Genomic DNA, 24,168 nt, shown 5'->3' on the forward strand with positions numbered 1-24,168 from the left:
CCTTTCTTTGTCGAAGCAGATGCCTCTGGGGTGGCCATCAGCGCCATTCTGTCTCAGCAATGACCTGACACAGGTGTTCTGCACCCCGTCGCTTTCTTCTCCCGGAAATTAACGCCATACAAGCGTAATTATACCATCACGGAGTGGGAACATTTGGCATTTCGGGATGCTTTCATTGAATGGAGACATCACCTACTGGGGTGTAACCACCAGGTGCAGGTGTATACGAACCATCGTAACCTATTGTCATGGTCATCGGGCCAAGAACACAGACAGGCGCCAGGCTCATAAATAACAGATAACGAGACATTTATTGAGGACAAAATGCTTTTATTGTAAGCATAGCACCTCATTACGGGTGCAAAATGCATTTAACATGGGCACTTTGAAAGCAGCCCCACGTGTACTCTGGGGTGGGGCTGCTATTCACTGGGTTGCCTTGCACGTGCTGACTCACTAGGAGTGGCAGGGTGTGGCAGACAAGTGCCCACGCTCACAGCTATATAAGCTGTTCCAATCCACGAAGCAGATGCTTTGCGTTATTCTGCACATCCATGCAGCGTAACACTCACCGCCGCCTGGCATCTGAACTTACCTTGGAAATCCTGCTTCCTGTTTCCATACTTACCATCTGGGGAATCAGCTCTCACCTGTGTACGTCTTCTTCACATCTCCCGGAGCGCCAAACTCTTCTTCTTGGAACCGCAGCTCACCTTCAAACCTTCCAGAGCGCCGTACTCTTCATCTTGACACCGCAGCTCACCTTCAAGACTTCAGGGACGCTGAATTCTTCTTCTTCTTCACACCGCAGCATTACGCGCTTCGTCTGCGACCACAGCACTTGCAAGAAAAAAGCCAAAATCAAGGTTAGACATGAAAAAGACATTGAGTTTAAGGTCGCACTCCCATCCCATCTCACACTTTCCCTTAAACCATCACTCACATGTTGTCAGACATTGCGGTTTCATCTATCTTCCTCCCGGCCGCGTTCCGCACCTCCACAGCTGTTGTTGAGCCACCATTCCATCTATTGGGAAGAAAGCAGAAGAGAAAACGTTTTTCAGGAAATAACAACAAAATCGAGAGCAATAATGCAAGACAGAAAGTGGAAAGGTGAAAAACAGAAAGAGGAAAAGACAAGAGACATTGAGAAACACTTACTAGCAATCAAGAGAAGAATAGTCGTAGCTGGACTGGACAGTTACTCACCAGAGATCAGTGAAGGAACTAGATCCCATCAACAAGCGCCCCTGCTAGAAGTAGCAGGATGGAGAACTCACCATCAATAAATACTAGGTGAGCCTTATGGGCCGGTACATACCGACAGAAGTCGCACCTTCGGTAGAAGGGTTTGAGAGGTAGCATAGTCATCGAGCAGCTCACTCACCTTTTCTCATATTTGCGCAGGAGCAGAGTCACCAATTGTTGCAGTCCACAGCCTATCCGCAGGGGGAGAGATCCGACGGGTGTGATCACCTTCCTGGGAGGGCTGCAACCGTGCCCCAACCCCTCCGCAGAGACTAGGTGAGCATAACAGAACGTGAAGCCTCTACAACTCTCTGCCTGGGCGTTAAGGAAAATTCCGGGACAGAGCAATTGGCCCAATTACTAGGGGAATTACAGGCTGAGGTACATGCTTCAAGGCAGGAGACCTGTGTACTAAGGAGGGATTTTATTGTAAATAGAGAAAGAACTGATGATTTGGCAAGACAGATGCTACAGGCACAAGCAGGACAGGTTCCCTTGCCTGGGATATCCCACTCTTCCACGCCACAGCATTCGGCACTGATTCAGGTGGTTCTTCCAGGGGCAGTGCCTCTAGCCCCTCCCGAACGTTTCTTCAGCGATCCAAACAAGTTTGCCATATTCATGAACCAATGCCGCCTTCATTTCTTATGCAGACCAGGAGCCTTTCCTAATGATCAAGCCAAAGTTGCATTCGTACTCTCATATCTAGGAAGCAATGCGGCGGACTGGTCAATACCACGGGTAACTCAAGACGATCCTTTTCTTCGGAACTTTGGGGATTTTCAGCACAAGATGGAGAAATTATTTGCCAAGGACACGCTCTAGACAACGAATTGTTGTCACCCAGACAGGGGAACCATGATCTGTTGACCTACATTGCGACCCTCAATGGTCTCATAGCCCAAACCAACTGGCCAGAGGAAAAGAGAACTACGCTCTTTTATCATGGGTTGCATGGAGAACTTAAGGATGTGTTGGCTCAAGTTGTGAACCCACCTGAGGGTTGTGCGAACTACATAGACATAACAGTGCGACTTGATCATAGGTTGCAGAATAGGAAAATGGATCGAGCTAGAACAGAAAGTAGGTCAGTTTATGTGCGACCCCGTGAGAACCAGACCAAACCACACGAACAGTCGGAAACCAATGCAAATTGGTGGTTTACGGAGCCCTCTTACTAAGGTGGAAAAAGAGCAAAGAAGACAGCAACAGCTTTGCTTATATTGTGGTAAAGCAGGTCACTTCCTCTGTGAATGCCCAGTAAAACCACCCAAGAAAATCGTTGGAGCAACCAAGAAAAACGACGAAGAAGAAGAAGTACAGGATTCGGGAAACCCCAATGCCTGGCAAGCGAGAAAAAAGAATCTGTGCAGACCTCACATCTAGTCCTTCCGGTACTTTTGGTGAATCACAAGCAACCGTCAAAGATAAATGCCTTAGAGGCGTACATTGACAGCAGAGCACTGGGAAACTACATTGACCAAGATTTGGCTATCCGAATAGGCCTTCCTCTCCACCAGAAGCAGTAATCGGAAAACGTCACTGCAGTGGATGGTTCCCAACTATCATCCGGGCCGGTGACACAACACACCGAGAAAGACAAGCTTCTGTTGCAGGATGGCCATCAAGAGGACATTACCTTCAATCTCATTGGTGCTCCTCAGTTCCAGATGATATTGGGAATGCCTTGGCTGGAGACCCATAATCCTAGGATCGACTGGCGAAAGCAAGTTCTGACCTTTCCTCAAGACTGTGCCGACACCTGTTACAACAAAGATGTCGTCAACCTGAAACCAAAGAAAGGAATCGTGCTGGGCCTCACTGGCTCTTTACCACTTGAATACCAGGACTACCAGGATGTCTTCCAAAAGGAGCAAGCCAACGTTTTATCCCTGCACAGACCCTACGATTGCCAAATAGACCTTGTGCCCGGAGCCCAAATTCCCTGCAGCCGAATTTACGCTTAAACAGAACTAGAAAATCAACATCTTAGAACTTACCTGGATCAGTATTTGGCAAACGGCTTTATCCGCCCAGGCAAGTCCCCTGCTTCATCGTCCCTTTTCTTCGTGTCCAAGAAGGAGGGGGACTTAAGAACCTGTATTGACTACAGAGCAATCAATCAGATCACAGTAAAAGAAACGATATCCCTTACCACTTTTACCAGAGCTCATGGATCAGGTGAAACACTCTCAGATTTACACAAAGTTGGATTTACGAGGGGCCTACCATCTTGAGAGAGTCAAAAAAGGAGACGAGTGGAAGACGGCCTTCCGTACGAAGTATGGCCTCTTTGAATATCAGATCATGCCCTTCAGGTTACGTAGAGCCCCTGCGGCATTCCAATTCTTCATGAATGACGTACTCCATGAATTATTTTACGTTTGTGCACTTGACATTCTCATCTACTCAAATTCCAAGGAAGAACATGTCAGTTACGTACGGGCAGTCTTAGAGAAGCTTCGACAACACCAGTTGTAGGCCAAGCTGGAAAAATGTTTCTTCCATGTAACCGAGGTCAAATTTCTCGGTTTCATGCTCACACCACAGGGCATACATATGGATACACGAAAAGTGGACGCAATCCTACAATGGCCCTCACCAACATCCACGAAAGGAGTACAAAGTGTTCTCGGATTCGCCAATTTCTATTGTCGATTTATCCCTGGGTTTTCGCAAATTGTACACCCTATTACCTCCCTGCTGAGAAAGAACCAGAAATTCCATTGGTCCACAGAAGCTGAGGAAGCCTTCTGGAAACTGAAACTAGCATTTACCACAGCACCAGTTCTTAAACACCCTCGTCCAGACCTGCCATACGTGGTTGAAACAGATGCTTCAAATGTGGCGATGAGAGCGGTATTGTCGTAGCGGGACCTGGAAACATGACAGTTACATCCTGTCGCATTCTGGTCCTGCAAATTTTCTGCAGAGTGAGAGATCTGACGGGGGTGATGACATTCCTGGGAGGGCTGCAACCGTGCCCCAACGCATCCGCAGAGACAAGGTGAGCGTAACACCTATTGGCTTTGAAGTCTGTGAAGTGTTTGACGGCCCAACATGCCAGTTGGCATGAGTTCTTTGCTATGTTTGATTTTGCTATTACGTATCGACCTTGGCGCATGCACTCAAAGGCAGATGCCCTCTCTTGGTTACATGGTACTTCTTTGCCTGACGTTTCAGATGAAACCCTACTGCTCCCTAACCAGGTGGTTTGTGGATGTACACTCCAGCATTGTCTCAGATCATCCATCCAATCGTGGGCTTCCAAGGGACCGTCTGAATTGGCGGAGTATAACATGGATCTGGCACATTCTATACCCTTTGTCAGGGCTGTGTGTACATTCTAGACGCCAAGACCCGGGGTATTGCCTTACGTTGGTGTCATGATTCAATACTAGCAACGCAGGCGTAAGACGTTGGACCGCTTACGCCGTTGGTACTGGTTGGCATCAATGCAGCAGATGACAATATGTATATTGGCTCTTGCTCGGTCTGCGCTCAATGTAAGTCATCAACCAACCCTGTGGGTTTCCTACAACCCATGCCTGTCCCACAATGCTCATGGAGTATGGAATTGATGGGTTTCATTGTGGACGTACCCCCTGTACAGGGCTTTACCACAGTGTTAGTTGTTGTGGATTAATTCACCAAGATGTCTTTATCTCTATTTGTGCCTTCTCATGGCCTCCCGACTACTCCGGCACTTGCAGCCCTTTTCCTCAAGAATGTGTTTCATTTTTTTGGACTACCTGACATTATTGTAACTGACTGTGATTCGCAGTATACTTCCCAGTTCTAGAGATCACTTGCGTCCTTTTTTGGCATGGACGAAAGGTACTCTAGTGCATATCATCCACAAAAAGATGGCCAGACCGAAAGGCTCAACACAACATTAGAGCAATACTTGTGTTGCCTCACTTTGCAACATCAGGAATCGTGGCAGCTCTGAGTTCGCTTACAACAATTCCCTGCACTCCTCCACTGGTTCCTCACCATTTTTTGCTATGTACAGGCAGCATCCACGTGTGTTCCCTTTGGATCCTATTCTTCCAAGAAATAACCTGGCTGCTCTTGATTGTATCAGGGATTTGATCACGGTTCACCAAGACATCCATAAACATCTGGTGGATGCCCAAGAGAGCTCTAGGGCATTTGCGGACGTGCATCGCTCGCCTGCTCCTGATTATAAGGAGGGCATGCATGTCTGGCTATCCACCAAGAACCTCTGAATGCCCGGTCTAGGTTTGTGGGGCCGTACAAAATCACCAAAGTAATCAATTCCCTGGCTCTGCGCTTAGCCTTGCCTGTTTCATGGAAAACTCATCCCTCTGGTCAAACCTTGTCGGCCCGATACAAGACTACCTACTCGCTCCCGCCTGTCACAGTGCAGGGTGTTGATGAATACGAGGTGTGGGCCATCCTGGATACTAAACTACTTCGGGGTGTACGCCACTACCTGGTTGACTGGAAGGGCTGTGCTTCGGAGGACCAGACCTGGGAACCCCTACGTAACATCAAAGCACCCCTTCTGCTTTCCCATTTCCTTGCTTCTCGGGCTGTGAAGGGCCCTTTGAGGGAGGATGCTGTCAGGATCCAGGCCGCTCATATTCCCAAAACATGCCCAGGGAACACACTAAAGCACACCCTGTCAAGTAAGATTCACCGCATGTTCATACACAGCGGTTTTCAAAGCCTCCGAGAATATCTTTCCTCTATTTGTATCGGTTCCCATGGAAACTTGGGAGATCGCATTCTAGCCTCACGTCACGTGTCCCATGCTGAGTGTCATGACACTGTCACGAGGCTTGACTTTCAAAAGAACGCCTTCGCAAGAAGACGGCGCTTCTGATTGAAGTTAGGTACGGTTACTTTGTATCCTGTGTTCCGCTCTCGTTACCTCCGTTTCCTTGATCCTGTCCTTGCTTCTGGACCGTGCCCTGCGGTTACCTGCAGTGCTTTTTGCTCTCATCTACCTCTGTATCCCTGACCCTGCCTGTCCTCGGAAATCCTCTGCTAAACAAATTTGTATTGACATTGCCCGCATAGACTCCCGACTTTGGCCCGTCCCCGGACTGCTTTGGATACGTTTCTGCTCTGTTTTGCTCGCCCAGCGCTGGATTTTGGTCTGTCCCTGGATTGTTATATCATAACTTTCTGTCTCATTTGGCTTGTGCAACACCTGCAATCTGCCTGTCACCGGATTGCATCTCTGCCTGAATCTTGTTGGACACCAGACTGTTCTCTTATTGTTTTACCAGCACTGCTCCTGTAAACTACACAGACGATTTGCACACAAAACTCACTCCCCTGCATGATAGGATCTTGTTCTCTTGCTCATTGTCAAGCTACTATTTCCACCACATCTACGTTCTATTCATCTACTGGATACAGCACCCAAGCTCCTACTTCCACAACATCTATGATTTCTGCACCTACAGGGTACAACACATCACATCCTTGGGTCAACATTCTTTGGACACTACGAGCATGGACTAGAGACTTCCTAGTGCTCTTAGGCGTCCACGTGCCGTCGGGTTAGGGTTTTGAGACATATTCTTCACGTAGGAATTCAAAGACTTCAAATACTCAATCGGACTTCTTCTTCTACCATCCAATACTCTTCCTTGGTAAGGAACAGTCTCTACTTTCCTCCTTCTGATTTATTTGTTTCTGGGTTGTTTAGTACATTCTTGTTTTTTGTTGATTGTAGGCAGTAACACCCTCCTGGAGAATTCAGCCGGGTCTGGTTATCTTCAGTTTAATCAGAAGTTGGTTCCATGCAAACCAGAGGTTAGCATTAGTCTGCATTCATGTGTATCCTGTTTTTGGTTCCATACAAGCGTTTTGCTAACCTGTCCTTTTGTCCTTACAGCTGGTGGTGTCGAGGTTGAGTCCCTGTCTTCCAATCACTTGACTCCTCAGCATGTTTTATTGAATGACTGAGGGGTACATTGGTAGGAAGAACTCATCGTCTACTGGTACTAGAGTAACAGCCTTCCTGAGATTTGGTGAGCACTCTGTGTGTACCCTGACACTGTGCTGGTACCCAGGATATTAGTATTAGCCCATTGTGGCCAGCAAGGGTCAGCCAAAACTAATGCTTTGGCAAAAGGTGTACTTTCTGAAGCTCAAGGGTCAAGTCGATGAGTTCATGCACAAGTGCAGGTGGTGCCAACGTATGCACCTACCCTCAGGCCACCACTATACAGTCACCCACCAGGAGTGGAAAGCTATGGCCCCACCTGAGAACAGATTTTGGTAAAACACATGAAGACTGATGCTTTGTCAGAGTAATTGATGAGTAGTCCAGATACACCAAATTCAAGTTCACTGGATATACAGCATCCCCGGATCTGATTCCAAGCCTAGAGAACGCGTTCGCCAAACATGCCCTACTTAAAGTGACAATAGATCTCCATTTCAAGGGAGATAGCTTCAAATATATCTTTTGAGAATTCTACGCCATTGCATCAAACTTGATGTACACATTAACACAAAGTATTTAGAATACCACAGTGTGAGATGAACACAGGAGTGTTCTCCCATCTAGACCCTGAGAGCCCTTTATTCAGGTGTCCAGGGAAGGGCCATCGCTCTGGGATCCCAATCCTGGGGGTGGACGAGCGAGGGAGGATCACCTGGGTAGGAGTCTCCTGGGTTATTGGAAGGGAGATACACCAGGCAAGACACAGTATCCTGGCGGGACAATTGGGGAGGAAAAGGAAGTCTCGGACGACTTCATGGGGTATGTTGATTCCCACAACTCTTATTCAGGAGTCATGGCCTGTGATTCTTATCCTATCATTTAAGACCCAAGAGGGAGAAAGAAAAGAGTCAGTTACCCGAGAGGGGGGAGGAAGAAGACCCAAAAGAAACAAGAACAGAGTTCCTGTATTGAGATCTCTTCATCCTCTACCTGTACAAGTTACAGAAAATACCTGTTCCTATAATCAATCCGCAGACAAGATTAAAATATTGTCCTATAATCAAAGTAACACGAACTCAATCTCCTCTCCAATCCCATTCTACCTCAAAACCCTCTCCCTCATTTTTCAGGGGGTATTTCCAAACCCCGTCCATCTCCCGCTCCCCATTTCCAATAAATACTGGGACGAGGAAGAGGCAACCGGGAGTGACGAAGGTTTCCCATGGGAATAACATGGCGATTGTTAAAAGAACTTAAGTCGTCCCACTGATAGTCATGCATGTACTAATTATCACTCATACCTGACTCTACTTGACTGTTTTTCCTACTATAAAAGATGTTGTTCTTCACAGGTTAGAGGGCGAGCTGGGGACGTTGTCTGGACCAGAGAAGCCAAGGAGCATAGAGCAGCAGGATCTGCAGCGTGGAGGACAGTGGTGTGCTGAGACGCTGGCCCAGTGTTTGGAAGGGACAGCAGCGTGGCTAGGGAGCTGTGTCTCCAGAGAGCCTGAGTGAAGCACCCTGCCTTCTGCTGTTGGCGGTCAGAAAAGTGCTTGTTCCCTTGGGATGTGTGCCTGTCCCAAGGATGTCTGAGTGGCAGGTGATGAGGCCCTGACCTCAGCCTCGTGCAACCAAAAGGGACCGCTTGTCAACATACTGCTGCCCGGGTGAAGTTCGTAGAAGTGAGAGAGAAACTCGGGAGCATGCGGTTGTGTAAATGCGGCATGGGGTGGAAAAGAGGAAAGAAACAACAGAAAGCTAGTACAGCAATATAGAGTGTAAGAAGTGGCAGAGGTAATAGAAAGCATGTGAAAGCAAAGAAAAGCAGAGCGCGCAAGGGGCGTGAAGTGAAGGACAGTACAGAGAGGGTGCGAGCGACCCGGCAAAGCGAAATAAGTGTGCAGGTGTGCGCAGGAAAGCTTGAGAAGGTGCCAGTGGGCACAAGAAGGAAAAGAAAATGTGCAAGTGAGCATGGAAGAAGCTAAGGAAGGTGCCAGTGGGCATAAGAAGGAAAAGAAGGTGCAAGTGTGCACAGAGGAAGCTAAGGAAGGTGCCAGTGGGCATAAGAAGGAAAAGAAGGTGCAAGTGTGCATTAGCAGGAAAAGAAGGTGCCAGTGGGCACGAGAAAGAAGTCAAGAAACCAAAGGGGAACAAGAAGAGGTGCACAAAGTACCTGAAGGCAAAATGATAAGAGAAGGAAGAGTAGGAAATAAAGAGAGGGGTTAAAGATCAAAGTGGATGCGCTTAGGAGGAGCAAAGAACCTGACGTTTTTGAAAGTCTATGATGCTACCCCTTGAAGGAATTATATGTGAAAGAACTGTATATGATATAAAGGTACATCCTGACCACTGAACTTGTGTTTGAAACTTAAGAGGGGCCTAGGCTAGCGGAAGGGAAGCCTGAGAAGCCCAAGAGCTGAATTTGTGTTTGATACTCAAGAGGGACCTTGGCTTGGGGAAAGGAACCCTGAGGAGCCCAAAAGCTGAACTTGTGTTTGAATTCAAGAGGGGCCTCAGCTTGGTGAAGGGAACCCTGAGAAGCCTAGCAAAGTGGAATCTTGAAGGAATTTAATCTTGGGGAACGGAACCCCTGAGATGCTTGAAGAGGAACTGTGTTTTTTGTTTATGTTTATGTTTTATACTGGAAAGGATTAAAGTTTGGGGGAGGGAACCCCAAGGAATTTAAGACATTGACATGTGAATATGAATAGCCCTTCTTGATAGAACTCATTATTTTTAGGCTGATCAAACTACACCTGGTGAGAAAACCACCTGAAACCAAACTTGGTATCTGATTTTCTGTTGAAACACAAAATTTAGCTTTCGAAAGACTTCCTACCACATTTTTTCAAAGAGTGAGGGCAAGCATAGACTTAGACACAGACAGGCGTTTATTTTGGACTTTCAGATGTTGAAGGGAACCATCCCTTTAGTGTTAGGGCCAGTTAGGCATTACACCAACCCAGGAACTTTAGTAAATAAAGGTTTTGAAACCAACATCTTTGAGTCTGTGTCTCTCTTAATAACATGTCTGTCTCACAACAGGCTTGAGGTGCAGGCCTTTAGACTCCATTTTACCCTTTCCTGATAGTGTACAGCGCCAGAACGCATGTCTCCAATGGAGTTGCTCCCACTGAGGCTCCCATGGGATGGTCTAAAAAGAGTGTAATTTCATCTCATCCTACAAGATCATGTTTGTCCATACACAAAAGCAAGTGGCTGGCAAGCGTCACACAGTAAACACCAAGGAAAGCAGCTTCAGGAGACTGGCACCCACAGACATCCAGGAAGGAGGTTTTTGTACTCCTCAATAATTGGAAACCCATAGAGAAACTGGGTTTACTTTTTGAGCCGATACTGTGGAGAGTAACAGTAGTAAATGATTCAATGCTAATATTGTTGGCCAAGCACATCTCTCAAGTGGTTACTCGAATTGCATGTTTTTTAAGAAGCTTGAGCACCCAGGATCCGCTGTTGAGAAAAAGGCTGATCCACAAACAGAAGGTGCGTCTGACTCTGAATCCTGAGAAAGTTACTGACCTGAAGAGAGTGATTCAAGTCATGAGATGGATGTAAGGGCAGAGACTGCCAGTTAGTTAGGATGTCCGATCAAGTTCAGAATGCATCCATACAGACACCTCATGGAATCCCCCTGAATAGGGAAGGTGCTCAATATCCAATGAGGGGAACACGGAAATACCAGAGAGACTTGTAGACTATGTAATCTATGGATTCATGTTCTGTAATTTGCCAGTTCATGGGTGTTTCGAGATGTTAGAATAACTGGTTAGTTACTAATAAATGATTAGTTGGGTGTGTTTATAGTTGTATGCATACTAATATTGATTGTCTTTTTTTGAGGGAGATTTTGATGAAGGAGAGGCACTGTGTCTTAAAAGTCATGTGACCTAGTTCATGACACACGTAGTCAGGCCGGTTTCATCACTGCGTATGAGAAATGTGTAGATGGGCCTCTAATGACCGTAAGCCAAAATAGACCCACCACCTAAGAAACCAGTGGCCATTTGGATAATGTAATTGCTCTAGAGCCACAAGAAGCAGTTCTACAGGCATTGCTACCTTCCTTGTGAGCTGCTGTCTCCACAGCAAATCTGTGGGCGAGAGGGCACATCCTCTCTTCGCCTAGAGCTCATGTTCCTCCGTAGGAGCTTTGCCGTGCATTTCAATTATTTGAAGCAAAGGGACTGCAGTGTACGGAGCTGGCAAATGTGCCTGCTGGGACATGGCTTTCATTTTCTGGGGATCTGGGAATGGCAAATAGTTGGCTTCTTTCACCGTCCTGTCTGCAGCATCATTTCCAAGTGGTATTGGATTAGTACGGTTAGTGTGTACAGTGCATTTACCAATCCCTACCTCTGAAGACTGAATGCATAGTAGTGGAGGTTACATAGGCAGAGTCAGAATAAATAGTGACTGCCTTCCTCTTACTCATTTCTAGCACCTCTATAAGTGCCACTAGTTCAGCCACTTGCGCAAAGTAATGTGAAGGCAACCGTTTCTTCATCCTGAGCTGGTGTTCCCCATCCATTAGACCCACAACGGCCGCAATCGTATGCCTCGCACTAGTGTCCTGATTGATTGTCGAGGACCCATCAACAAAAAGTATCTCACCACCCTCCAAGGCATTCTACTTAACATTTGTCTTCTCTTCCTCTTCTCACTCATAAGTCGCACAATCGTGGACAATATCATCAGGTTTCACTGGCTCAGCTACAAATGTTTCAGGATTCACTAGGTGACACCGTACAGGATATATAGATGCATTCGGTAGAATAACCTCATACCCCTGGGTCAACTTGTATTTTTACAAGATCGCAAAGACTGCATGCTCCACGTACAATCTCACTGGGCAACCCATGCTTATAGCTGAAGACTTTTGAATTGCAAAAGTCACTGCCACTAAAGGATGTTCACAAGGAAAGTGTCCTTGCATCACTGGGTCTAGGAATCCATTATAGTATGCTAGAGGTTTATGGCCTAGTGATGTTTTTCTGAGCCAGGACCTCTGTCATCACCTGCCTGTTTGAGTGAGAAAATAGATTAAATGGTTTCTTGTAATTCTAGGTCACCAAGACTGGAGCATTGCTGATATCCGCCTTCAGTTCAGGAAAGCAGGTCACCATTTCTTCAAACCATTCTATTGGTCCCTTCTCCTTCTGCGCTTCCTTAAGTCCCTGCATTAAGGGCCTCATGTAACTAGAGTAGTCAAAGATCCATGATCTACAATTGTTGCAGAGTCCCAATAACTGCTACATTTGTTTCACTGTAACTGGGTGAGACATATTCTGAACTGCAGTGGCTCTCTCTGGCATTGCCTTCCTTCCTGCGGGAGATATCACTTGGCCCAAATATACTACCTCTGTCTATCAGTATTGTAATTTTTCTCTGTACACTTTGAGCCCCTTTTCCGCAAGCACCTCCCCTCCTATCCTTACGTGGTGAATCTCCTCGTCACTGCTCTTCTGTAGTGCTCCAGACTAGCAAATTGTCCACATACTGAATTACTGTAATGGACACATATAAATTCCCTAAATCCATTTGACCCACCCTATTCAAAACAATTGTAGATTCACAGTACCCCTGGGGAAACCTTGTGTGCTCAAATCTCTGACCACGATACCTAAACGTTGTGAGTTACTGAGAATCGTGGTATAAGGGGTCCGAGAAAAATGCATTCTTTAAATCACTCACTGTGAAGTGGGTTGAGCCAGTAGGGATATTACAGAGAAGGGTAGCAGGATTTGGTTCCACCTGGAATTACACCTCAACAACATTATTGAGAGGGTGCAAATCCTGGACCATTCTCCAACTGGACCCCTTTGCTTTCTTCACAGGGTAGATGGCTGTGTTGGGGACACAGACGGTTGTATTATGCCTTACTTCAACAATGCCATAATGGTCTCATAAATACCTCTTTCTGCCTCTCTAGACATGGGGTGTTGCTTAACCCATAGTAATATCGTACCAGGTTTCAATTTTATCCACACTTCTCCAACACTCTTTAACAGCCCCACATCATGAGGATTGCTTGTCCATAGGACCAATCCGCTACGTTGTATCACTGGCTTCACATTGATGTACTCTCAGTATAGGGTCTGCAAAGCTCATCCAGTTATCCTATTCATAGACATCTGGGCTCTGCAGTACAGACTTGTTTTGTTGCAACCCTTTTGAAACTTCAACCATCTCAGTATTTTGGTGACCTTGTGAGTGGTCACCTTCCTAAGTACTTCAGATTCTCCCGTAAACCTGATGTTTCACAATTACCTCCACATCATTTGGAGCATTTGCAATAGTTTCTCAATGTTCCCTCTTCCTGCCATTAGGTGAGTGCTTTTCTCTGCTTTAATGGATTTCCACTTCCTCCCCATCCCACCTCCCCTTCTATCCTTACTTTTACTTCTTCCCTGGTGGCACTTGCCAACAAACTGCATTTGTTCTGTACTTCACTCACACTGCATAGGTCTTCCCCATTTATACACAGCTGGTCACTCAGGTTAGTGGACCTTTTCAGCATTTCAGCCTGGGTCCAACTCGACACTGGATTGGTTTTGGATCTTAGTCTTACTATCGTGACACCTGTCCTTTCCACGCGTCTCTATTCGATCCACAGAAACCCACTCCTCCTTCCAGGGAACTTTACCAGAATTATAATATAAAAAGAACGTCCTGCATGAAAACCAGTTTACAAGGGTAACTGGATATTACCTTCATCCACCCAATCTTTATTCTATTTAGCAGGGCTATGGAGAAGATTTTACTAGTAAATGGTGGCCTTAGAAATATTTACATTTTTTATAAGGTTTTACACAATAAGGCATTTGCAGAAGAGTCAGTGTGATACATTTAGTTCAGGGTTCTACATTAAGATTCAATGAGCAGGAGCTAAAATCAGCCCCTGGGTGTCCGGTCTCACCCAGTAGCAGGAGCTACCACTGGGAAACCAGGGGTGAGTACCCAGTGCACCACAAATCTCACTGCCACATGAGCTGCACACTTTAACCATTCTGTAGGATTCATTATGTTTAAATGTGCACTAGATGTGCCCCAATTCCTCTTTAACTTTCAGTATTTTAGAATGCCTATAATGTCATATATGTATGTTTCTAAGGCACCAACTGGCCTGGGGAGCCAAAGGTAGCTACTGGAAGCTGTCTGTGGTGCTTTAAGTGGCCAGCATACTCGAGCTGGGGCTCTTAGGGGGTGTGGCCTGACAGGGGGTCGGTGCCGCAATTAGGAGGCATCACTTACCTCACCTAAATGCTGCCTGTTAGGCCACGCCCCCATAAATGCACCAGCCCCATTGTGCAAAAGGACAGGGTCTGTGGCCTAACATGCACAATTCAGGTCAGGAAAGTGTTTCCGTTTCATTTATCTGCTGCGCTGCCCCCTGCCAGGCTCCCCTTTCACTGGAGATGCAGGGATCATCACGCTCTCACTGAAGGTGATGATCCCTGCATCTCTAAAGGAAGGGTTACCTGGCAGGTGGTCGGAGAAGCAATGACAAGCTTGGCTTGTTTGTGTTTAAAGCCTGAAGTTCTCGCTTGCAGGCGACAGCCTGATTGTGTCGCTGACCCCCTCCACACACCCCTTTCATTAGAGATGCAGCGAGTTGGCGACACAGTGACAAGGCAATGCTTTTTAATAAAGCCTGAAGCTCTCGCTTGCATGTGAGAGCTTCAGAATTTACAAAACAAGCATTGCCTATTACCAGCCTAGTGGGCTGGAGTTAGCAGGAGACTTCAAGGGACCCAGAAGGGCCCTGTCTCAAACACAATTTCCAGAGCCTGCCAGGGCTTAGCCATGGCTAGCACCCGATGTACTTAAAGCCTTGGTTGTTAGTTTTAAGCCAACTAGGCTCTCCTAGGCTAGGAGCAGGAGCTAAATCGCTCCCAGCTCCCCTAATTTTCAAACCCTGTTAGTTGGTTACATTAACTATTAACTTTCTAACTGAGCATCCTCCACTAGCAAAGATGGCTTTACAGCACCATTTGAAACCTGTAAAGTTTTGCTTGACCTGCCCACGTGATTTAGACCAGCAGCTCTTGTGGATCTTTAAAATACACGTAATAGGACTTGATAATACCCCTAGTACTGACGTAACACCTATTCCTGGTTCTCGAGTGGTTAATCCTATCAAGAAATGGGGTGTGATTTTGCACATACCTGTGCCTTGGACAGAGGCTTACATCGCACCTGCACTGCTTTATGAGCTTTTCTGTGCATGCCACTGTGACAGGTCTGAGAACCACAACCACACCCACACCCACAACCACCTACACACCTTCCAGTCTCCATCCGTCCATGGCAATCAGGTCAGGGGGGGCTCAGATGATGTCTATAATGTGCCACTGCCCTTCAAAACTATATCACTGGCTCATCATCCCTTCAATCCCTTGCCACCCGCACAGATCAGGAGTAACAGGGGTGTCAGGGGTACCAGAAGAGCAGCACTACAGGAAGATGCTGTAATATTATTCCTTCCAAATATCCCAACACACAGGATCCTGCTCCCTGCTTCCACCCACACAGATCAGGGGTACCCACAGAGCAGCACCACGGGAAGATGCTGTAATATTATTCCTTCCAAATACTCCCAACACACAGGAGCCTGCTCCCTGCTTCCACCCACACAGATCAGTGGTACCAGCAGAGCAGCACCACAGGAAGATACTGTAATATTATTCCATCCAAATACTCCCAACACACGGGAGCCTGCTGACTGTTTCCACCCACACAGACCAGGGGTACCAGCAGAGCAGCACCACGGGAAGATGCTATAATATTATTCCTTACAAATACTCTCAGCCCACAGGAGCCTGCTCCCTGCTTCCACCCACACAGATCAGGGGTACCAGCAGAGCAGCACCACAGGAAGATGCTGTAATATTATTCCTTCCAAATACTCCCAACACACAGGAGCCTGCTCCCTGCTTCCACTCACACAGATCAGGGGTACCAGCAGAGCAACACCACAGGAAGATGCTGTAATATTATACCTTCCAAATACTCTCAGCCCACAGGAGCCTGCTCCCTGCTTCCACCCACACAGATCAGGGGTACCAGCAGAGCAGCACCACAGGAAGATGCTGTAATATTATTCCTTCCAAATACTCCCAACACACAGGAGCCTGCTCCCTGCTTCCACCCACACAGATCAGGGGTACCAGCAGAGAGCACCACAGGAAGATGCTGTAATATTATTCCTTCCAAATACTCCCAACACACAGGAGCCTGCTCCCTGCTTCCACCCACACAGATCAGGGGTACCAGCAGAGCAGCACCACGGGAAGATGCTGTATTATTATTCCTTCCAAATACTCTCAGCCCACAGGAGCCTGCTCCCTGCTTCCACTCACACAGATCAGGGGTCCCAGTAGAGCAGCACCGCAGGAATATGCTGTAATATTATTCCTTCCAAATACTCCCAGCCCACAGGAGCCTGTTCCCTGCTTCCACCCACACAGATCAGGGGTACCAGCAGAGCAGCACCACGGGAAGATGCCGTAATATTATTCCTTCCAAATACTCCCAACACACAGGAGCCTGCTCCCTGCTTCCACCCACACAGATCAGGGGTACCAGCAGAGCAGCACCACGGGAAGAAGCTGTAATATTATTCCTTCCAAATACTCCCAACACACAGGAGACTGTTCCCTGCTTCCACCCACACAGATCAGGGGTACCAGCAGAGCAGCACCACGGGAAGATGCCGTAATATTTTTCCTTCCAAATACTCCCAACACACAGGAGCCTGCTCCGTGCTTCCACCCACACAGGTCAGGGGTTCAGGGGTCCCAGTAGAGCAGCACCGCAGGAATATGCTGTAATATTATTCCTTCCAAATATCCCAACACACAGGATCCTGCTCCCTGCTTCCACCCACACAGATCAGGGGTACCAGCAGAGCAGCACCACGGGAAGATGCTGTATTATTATTCCTTCCAAATACTCTCAGCCCACAGGAGCCTGCTCCCTGCTTCCACTCACACAGATCAGGGGTTCAGGGGTCCCAGTAGAGCAGCACCGCAGGAATATGCTGTAATATTATTCCTTCCAAATACTCCCAGCCCACAGGAGCCTGTTCCCTGCTTCCACCCACACAGATCAGGGGTACCAGCAGAGCAGTACCACAGGAAGATGCTGTAATATTATTCCTTCCAAATACTCCCAACACACAGGGACCTCCTCCCTGCTTCCACCCACACAGATCAGTGGTACCAGCAGAGCAGCACCACAGGAAGATACTGTAATATTATTCCTTCCAAATACTCCCAACACACGGGAGCCTGCTGACTGTTTCCACCCACACAGACCAGGGGTACCAGCAGAGCAGCACCACGGGAAGATTCTATAATATTATTCCTTACAAATAGCCCCAACACACAGGAGTCTGCTCCCTGCTTCCACCCACACAGACCAGGGGTACCAGCATAGCAGCACCACAGGACGATGCTGTAATATTATTCCTTACAAATAGCCCCAACACACAGGAGCCTGCTCCCAGCTTCCACCTACACAGATCAGTATTGGACAACACAGATCAGGGGTACCAGTGGTGTCAGGGGTACCAGCAGAGCAGCACTACGGGAAGATGCTGTAATATTATTCCTTACAAATACCCCCAACGCACAGGAGCCTGATCCCTGCTTCCACCCACACAGACCAGAGGTACCAGCAGAGCAGCACCACAGGAAGATGCTATAATATTATTCCTTCCAAATACTCCCAACACACAGGAGCCTGCTCCCCGAGTCCACCCACACAGACCAGAGGTACCAGCAGAACAGCACCACAGGAAGATGCTGTAATATTATTCCTTCCAAATACTCCCAAAACACAGGAGCCTGCTCCCAGCTTCCACCCACACAGATCAGGGGTACCAGCAGAGCAGCACCACAGGAAGATGCTGTAAAATTATTCCTTCCAAATACACTGAACACACAGGAGCCTGCTCCCCGAGTCCACCCACACAGACCAGAGGTACCAGCAGAACAGCACCACAGGAAGATGATGTAATATTATTCCTTCCAAATACACCAAACACACAGGAGCCTGCTCCCCGAGTCCACCCACACAGACCAGAGTTACCAGCAGAACAGCACCACAGGAAGATGCTGTAATATTATTCCTTCCAAATACACCAAACACACAGGAGCCTGCTCCCTGCTTCCACCCACACAGACTAGGGGTACCAGCAGAGCAGCACCACAGGAAGATGCTGTAATGTTATTCCTTCCAAATACACCAAACACACAGGAGCCTTCTCCCCGAGTTCACCCACACAGACCAGAGGTACCAGCAGAACAGCACCACAGGAAGATGCTGTAATATTGTTCCTTCCAAATACCCCCAAGGCACAGGAGCCTGCACCCTGCTTCCACCCACACAGACCAGGAGTACCAGCAGAGCAGAAGCACAGGAAGATGCTGTAATATTATTCCTTCCAAATACTCCCAACACACAGGAGCCTGCTCCCCGAGTCCACCCACACAGACCAGAGGTACCAGCAGAACAGCACCACAGGAAGATGCTGTTATATTATTCCTTCCAAATACTCCCAGCACACAGGAGCCTGCTCCCTGCTTCCACCCACACAGATCAGGGGTACCAGCAGAGCAGAAGCACAGGAAGATGCTGTAATATTATTCCTTCCAAATACTCCCAACACACAGGATCCTGCTCCCCGAGTCCACCCACACAGACCAGAGGTACCAGCAGAACAGCACCACAGGAAGATGCTGTTATATTATTCCTTCCAAATACTCCCAGCACACAGGAGCCTGCTCCCCGAGTCCACCCACACAGACCAGAGGTACCAGCAGAACAGCACCACAGGAAGATGCTGTTATATTATTCCTTCCAAATACTCCCAGCACACAGGAGCCTGCTCCCTGCTTCCACCCACACAGATCAGGGGTACCAGCAGAGCAGCACCACAGGAAGATGCTGTAATATTATTCCTTACAAATACTCCCAACACACAGGAGCCTGCTTCATTCTTCCACCCACACAGATCAGGGGTACCAGCAGAGCAGCAGCACGGGAAGATGATGTAATAATATCCCTTCCAAATACTCCCAACACACAGGAGCCTGCTCCCTGCTTCCACCCACACAGATCAGGGGTACCAGCAGAGCAGATGCACAGGAAGATGCTGTAATATTATTCCTTCCAAATATTCCCAACACACAGGAGCCTGCTCCCCGAGTCCACCCACACAGACCTGGGGTACAGGCAGAGCCGAAGCACAGGAAGGTGCTGTAATATGATTCCATTCAAGTACGAAGCTAAAGATTTATGTAAAAATGCATCTTTATTTCCATGAGTTACGAGGTACAATCAAGAAACAATTACAAAAAGTAATAATTCCTAAGGTTAAAATGTGTTCTTGTCAAGAAAAAAAAGAATCCTTCAGGGATTGGAATTCCTCCCAATTTTACACAAATGACTAGTCTACTCCAAATTCAGAATCTTTCCTGCGGCCCTGATCATAGCTATTCTCCATGTTTGGGTATGTGCAGCTGTGTTGAATACATCTCTTTGCCTTGGACTACTAATAAGACCCACCTCATAGGAGCCTGTTGTTTGCGCAGGTCACAGTTCATCTACATTTCTCTGATACAATATGTGGATATGTAGTGAGCTCCTAGCATCTTCTCAGAATTATTTCTGTATCTTTTCTTTTATTTTTTTTTTTGTCTTCTCTGTTCCATTTGCTCTCCTTTGGCCTTGGGAACACATGTTATAAATCAAAGACCACTGTCCGAAACATGCATTGGTCTTAGTTGTCTTTGTTGTAGTGTGTAGCTGCTGGAACAGTATTTGGTGAATCATACTAATTGTAACATGTTCTAGTTATATATAATGTATGAGATTATATACTCTAAGAGTCAAACATCAGAGCGAGCCTTCGAGTATTAGGCTGAAGAGAAATTCTCAAGAATTAAATGTTACTGTACTCTTATTATACAAGACTGGCTGATGTATGTTTTATATTTCGATCCTTCATTGGACTAAATATAGTACTTTAAAAGTTCCAAAGATGTGTTGGATATATTTTGAGTGAGACAAGGACATTTCCTCTATTTAGCGGCAGTGATTATTGGACTACCGCTGAATGTTTTTGGTGAGTTGCGAGAAAACCTATTCCCCAAGTGATGGTGGCTGAGAAGAGGAAAGGGGGGAAGGGAGATATATATTACCCCAAAGTATCTTCTATAATGCATGCAACACGCACATCCATTGATTGGCAAATGTGCTGCCACTCCCATCTTCTATGCACTGCACCCACCTCACCTTAGAGGCACACATTGCCCTGTATCCGCCCTCCTACTAGTCTGCAACGCTGCCTGTTTGTGCCTTCTGAGATAACACATGAACCAACACTTGTGTAATATCTACTTGTGGTTTAATGCATTTAGCAGGATGTACACAGTTTAACACGAGTGGTAGCAGAGGGGAGAGAACACGCCTTCAGCACACCATCTGCCCAAGACATAATTATGATAGCGTTGTGTATAACAATGGCAATTTCTCCCTTTTCCCAATGCCATATCGTCCTGCTGTACTATCACAGCAGAGGATTATGGAATTAATAATCAATAGCTGTGATGTCATGGGCAACGCTTCCAGCATTTTCTCTACCTCTTTCGTGTCATATAAGAACTGAGGGAAGCAGGAAAAGCCCAGCATCCCAGCCACATATAACAATAGCTTCCCTGACAGTGCAGGGGCCGTGATTCTGGCTGTTTGAGAAAGCTTTGGCTCTGGTGCTGCCACAGGCCACACTGCATTTGACCGCACAGAAACTGTGATTCTGGCTGTTTGTGAAAGCTTTGGCTCTGGTGCTGCCACAGGCCACACCACATTTGACCGCACATCAGCTGTGATTCTGGCTGTTTATGAAAGCTTTGGCTCTGGTGCTGCCACAGGCCACACTGTATTTGACAGTGCAGGAGCTGTGATCCGGGCTGTTTTTGAAAGCTTTGGCGCTGGCGCTGCCAAGGCCACACTGCATTTGACTGCACAGGAGCTGTGATCCTGTCTGTTTAACTCTCTTTTTGCTGTAGTATATATTTCCGTTATGCCTTCCCCTCCACCTGCCGCCCCCCCGCCCCCACTTTGCACTGCTGGTGCTGGGGGCAGCTCATGGAGTGTGAGAAAGACATAGGGACCATAGACACAGTGTCGTATTTACACTAAGACCGACTAGGCCTCGGACAGAGCTGCACATTATTAGAAAGCAGCAATATTTTTATGTGCATTCAGTATTTCATGTTGGTGGCTACAAAAAGTAAATAAATTCTGAATGCACAATTAATGCTTCACATTTTAAAATCTGATGTTTTAAAACACGATGGCCATGGATTTCGGCTGCTTACCCGAACGAGGATGCAGCCATATGACATCCCGTGACGTCACGGCACATGACTAACGTCATATACGCGGAAGGACGCTTTTGAAACACAACCGTCATGATGCACCGGCTATCATCACTTTGTCTCCTGTTCCGGACCGAGGTAAGTAGCTGTTATTGCCCAATATATGATGCTAGCACTTAATCATCTGGGCTATCGAACCCTGCCTATACTTGCTGACTTTTGCACATGTCCCTTAGTGACAGTTTTGCTGCCAACAACGCTCAGTCGCAGCAGGCCCTCAGGGTTTACATGTGTGCCAGACACCTCCAAAATCAGTAACCAGACCGGATTTGAGGTCGCCATCATCTTTCCAGTGACCCCTTAACATTGAAATGGAATTGCTCGCTATGGGCAGAGTTTGAGGGAATCAGGTTTCAGCACCTTGTTGTTGCTGCATCAAGGGAGGTTCCCTGGCACCTGTGTGGCTTGAGAGACCCTCTCTGCTCTGGAGGTGAGGTGCATGATTTTAACGGTCACCGAGGATGTGCAAAGGACTCATTACACTCACTGTCAAATGGCTGCTGGAGGCCTCCATCTACTCGCTGCCAAAGTAATGGTGCTGCCACTGTGCTCTCTCAGGCAGTGTGGGCCATCAGTGTCTGGCCAGCAAATGGACTGATGCTTAATGTCTAGACTGGAGTGCCTACATTTGCCAATTTAGGCCACGTTCTACATGATAAGATTTTGAAGCACAAGCTGGCAATAATGTCCATCAAACATGCACCAAAATAACAACAACAAAATAACTGCTAATTGAGTCCACATACTCTGCTTCTGAATGACCCTTAGCAAGGGATTAAATCCATACAGAGCCATACAGGCAAAGCATGTCCCATGTCAGTGACTTGCTATTTGCTACATAAACTTTGACATATGATGAATACTGATGCATGCAACACTTTCCACACATTTTATCACAGATTGTGGTGTCCTCTATAAGCATGGGTGGGTGAGTAGGTTTCAACATTAGTGTCATGTTTTTCTGTTAATACGCAAAATAAAATGCATTCCATCCACCTGTGTTGCAAAGGCACAGGACCTCCTCTGGTCCCCCACTTGCTGTTTGCTGCAGAAATGTTTGATTTGCATTGACCAATATCTGCACAGGTTGTAGGCAGTGGCAGTGCATAATGGGTCTTGGGGAGCAGCAGCACCAGCTATTATGCACAGGCCATCACTCCTTCTGTCATGCACCTCACTCCATTTCAGAACTGATTATCTATTGCCTAGAAGGACAGAAATCCAGCAAAACCTCATACTGCAGGGGACAAGTAAGCACGCCCTATAGGAATCTATGTGCTCTTGAATTCTAGGTAACGAACGTTAGGGCTCGGGCACTGCGGGCAACGTCACACTTGACTTGCCCAGGATCACACAATGAAACGGTTGCTGAAGAAGTGGCCAACCTGGGGTTAAAGACTCCCGAGGCGAAGCAACAATTTAGCCATAGTGGCCTACTTTTCTTCAGCACTAACCAGTCTTGTGCATCCCCCGATTTCTCTAGAGGCCAGTCCGACTCCACATAACCGATTCCAGCATTAGTCACGGGCAGTGGCAGGGACTCTCGCTCCCACATGGACAGCCGCCGTTGTTTGTCTGTGAACTCTTAAAAGAACCTTATCTTGTAACAGTGTTTGGAAAACCTCAGTTTCCCCAAGCAGGATAGTAGTGTTTCAGCAAGAAAGGAAGGTCAAAGCACTTTGCGGGTAACACTTGCTAATACCACTGTTAAATGTAGACGGAAACATGTTATCTTAATTATTGATGATGGCACTGAATGGCTGGATTAAAGAAAACATGTTTTTAAAAGGCTACAGGGATTTGCATGCTTTGTAGATTTATTTCCACCAAACACAATGTCTCTAATCCATGATTTAAATGTCCTCCAACAAGGCAGATGGAGCTTTGGGTAAGGTGGCAGACAGGGAGTTCTGCATTGGGCCATGTTTGGGGTTCAGTCTTAAGGTTCATCATGTCCCTTTCCACTTCAGTTTTATTCATCCTTCTATATCTTTTAAGGTAATCAGGGCTAAAGGGGGAGGAGTCTTGTGAAGGGGCAGAGTCTGTTAAATGGGGCAGAGTAAAGCAGGGGTGCAAGCACTTTGTTGGGCCTAGCTCAGCTGAAATCCTAAATACGCCACTGCATAGACAACCTTACATTATGATTGGGCAGCTATCAGTCATGGGGTATATTCCATCTCCGGGTACCTAATGGCATCATGAACTCAAGCTTCACTTTTAGTGTCTATCAGATTTCCCTCAGAACCTCTAGATGGAATATAGTCGCATAGCCGATAGCTACTCATTGATAATTCTATTGTTCCTCAGTGAATGTCTTCTTTTAGAAAAAAACCTGCATCAAACAGTGAAAGTGAAATTCCTGCCCAGGTCTCATCTGTTCATGTATGGGGGCAAATACAACTAGATTTGTACTCAATAGTGTACATGTAAGTCTGTGTAGGATTCTCCAGTACATTTGTTCCATGTCTCTCTCCTGATTGGTGTAGGCTCACAAGCGTGGCTTCTCCTAGGACCGCCCAGTGAGTT

The 24,168-nt window shown here is 47.0% G+C and overlaps 1 protein-coding gene across 1 annotated transcript in view; it reads left to right on the forward strand.

Annotated features, from left to right (window-relative positions):
- The window catches only part of LOC138489289 (zinc finger protein 271-like), a 69,542-nt gene that overhangs the window by 40,842 nt on the left and 4,532 nt on the right, over positions 1-24,168 (forward strand). The window lies entirely within an intron of this gene.

The sequence above is a fragment of the Ambystoma mexicanum genome, chromosome 9 (genome assembly GCF_040938575.1).
Source record: "Ambystoma mexicanum isolate Mex_15411 chromosome 9, UKY_AmexF1_1, whole genome shotgun sequence".
In the NCBI taxonomy this organism is placed as follows: domain Eukaryota; kingdom Metazoa; phylum Chordata; class Amphibia; order Caudata; family Ambystomatidae; genus Ambystoma; species Ambystoma mexicanum.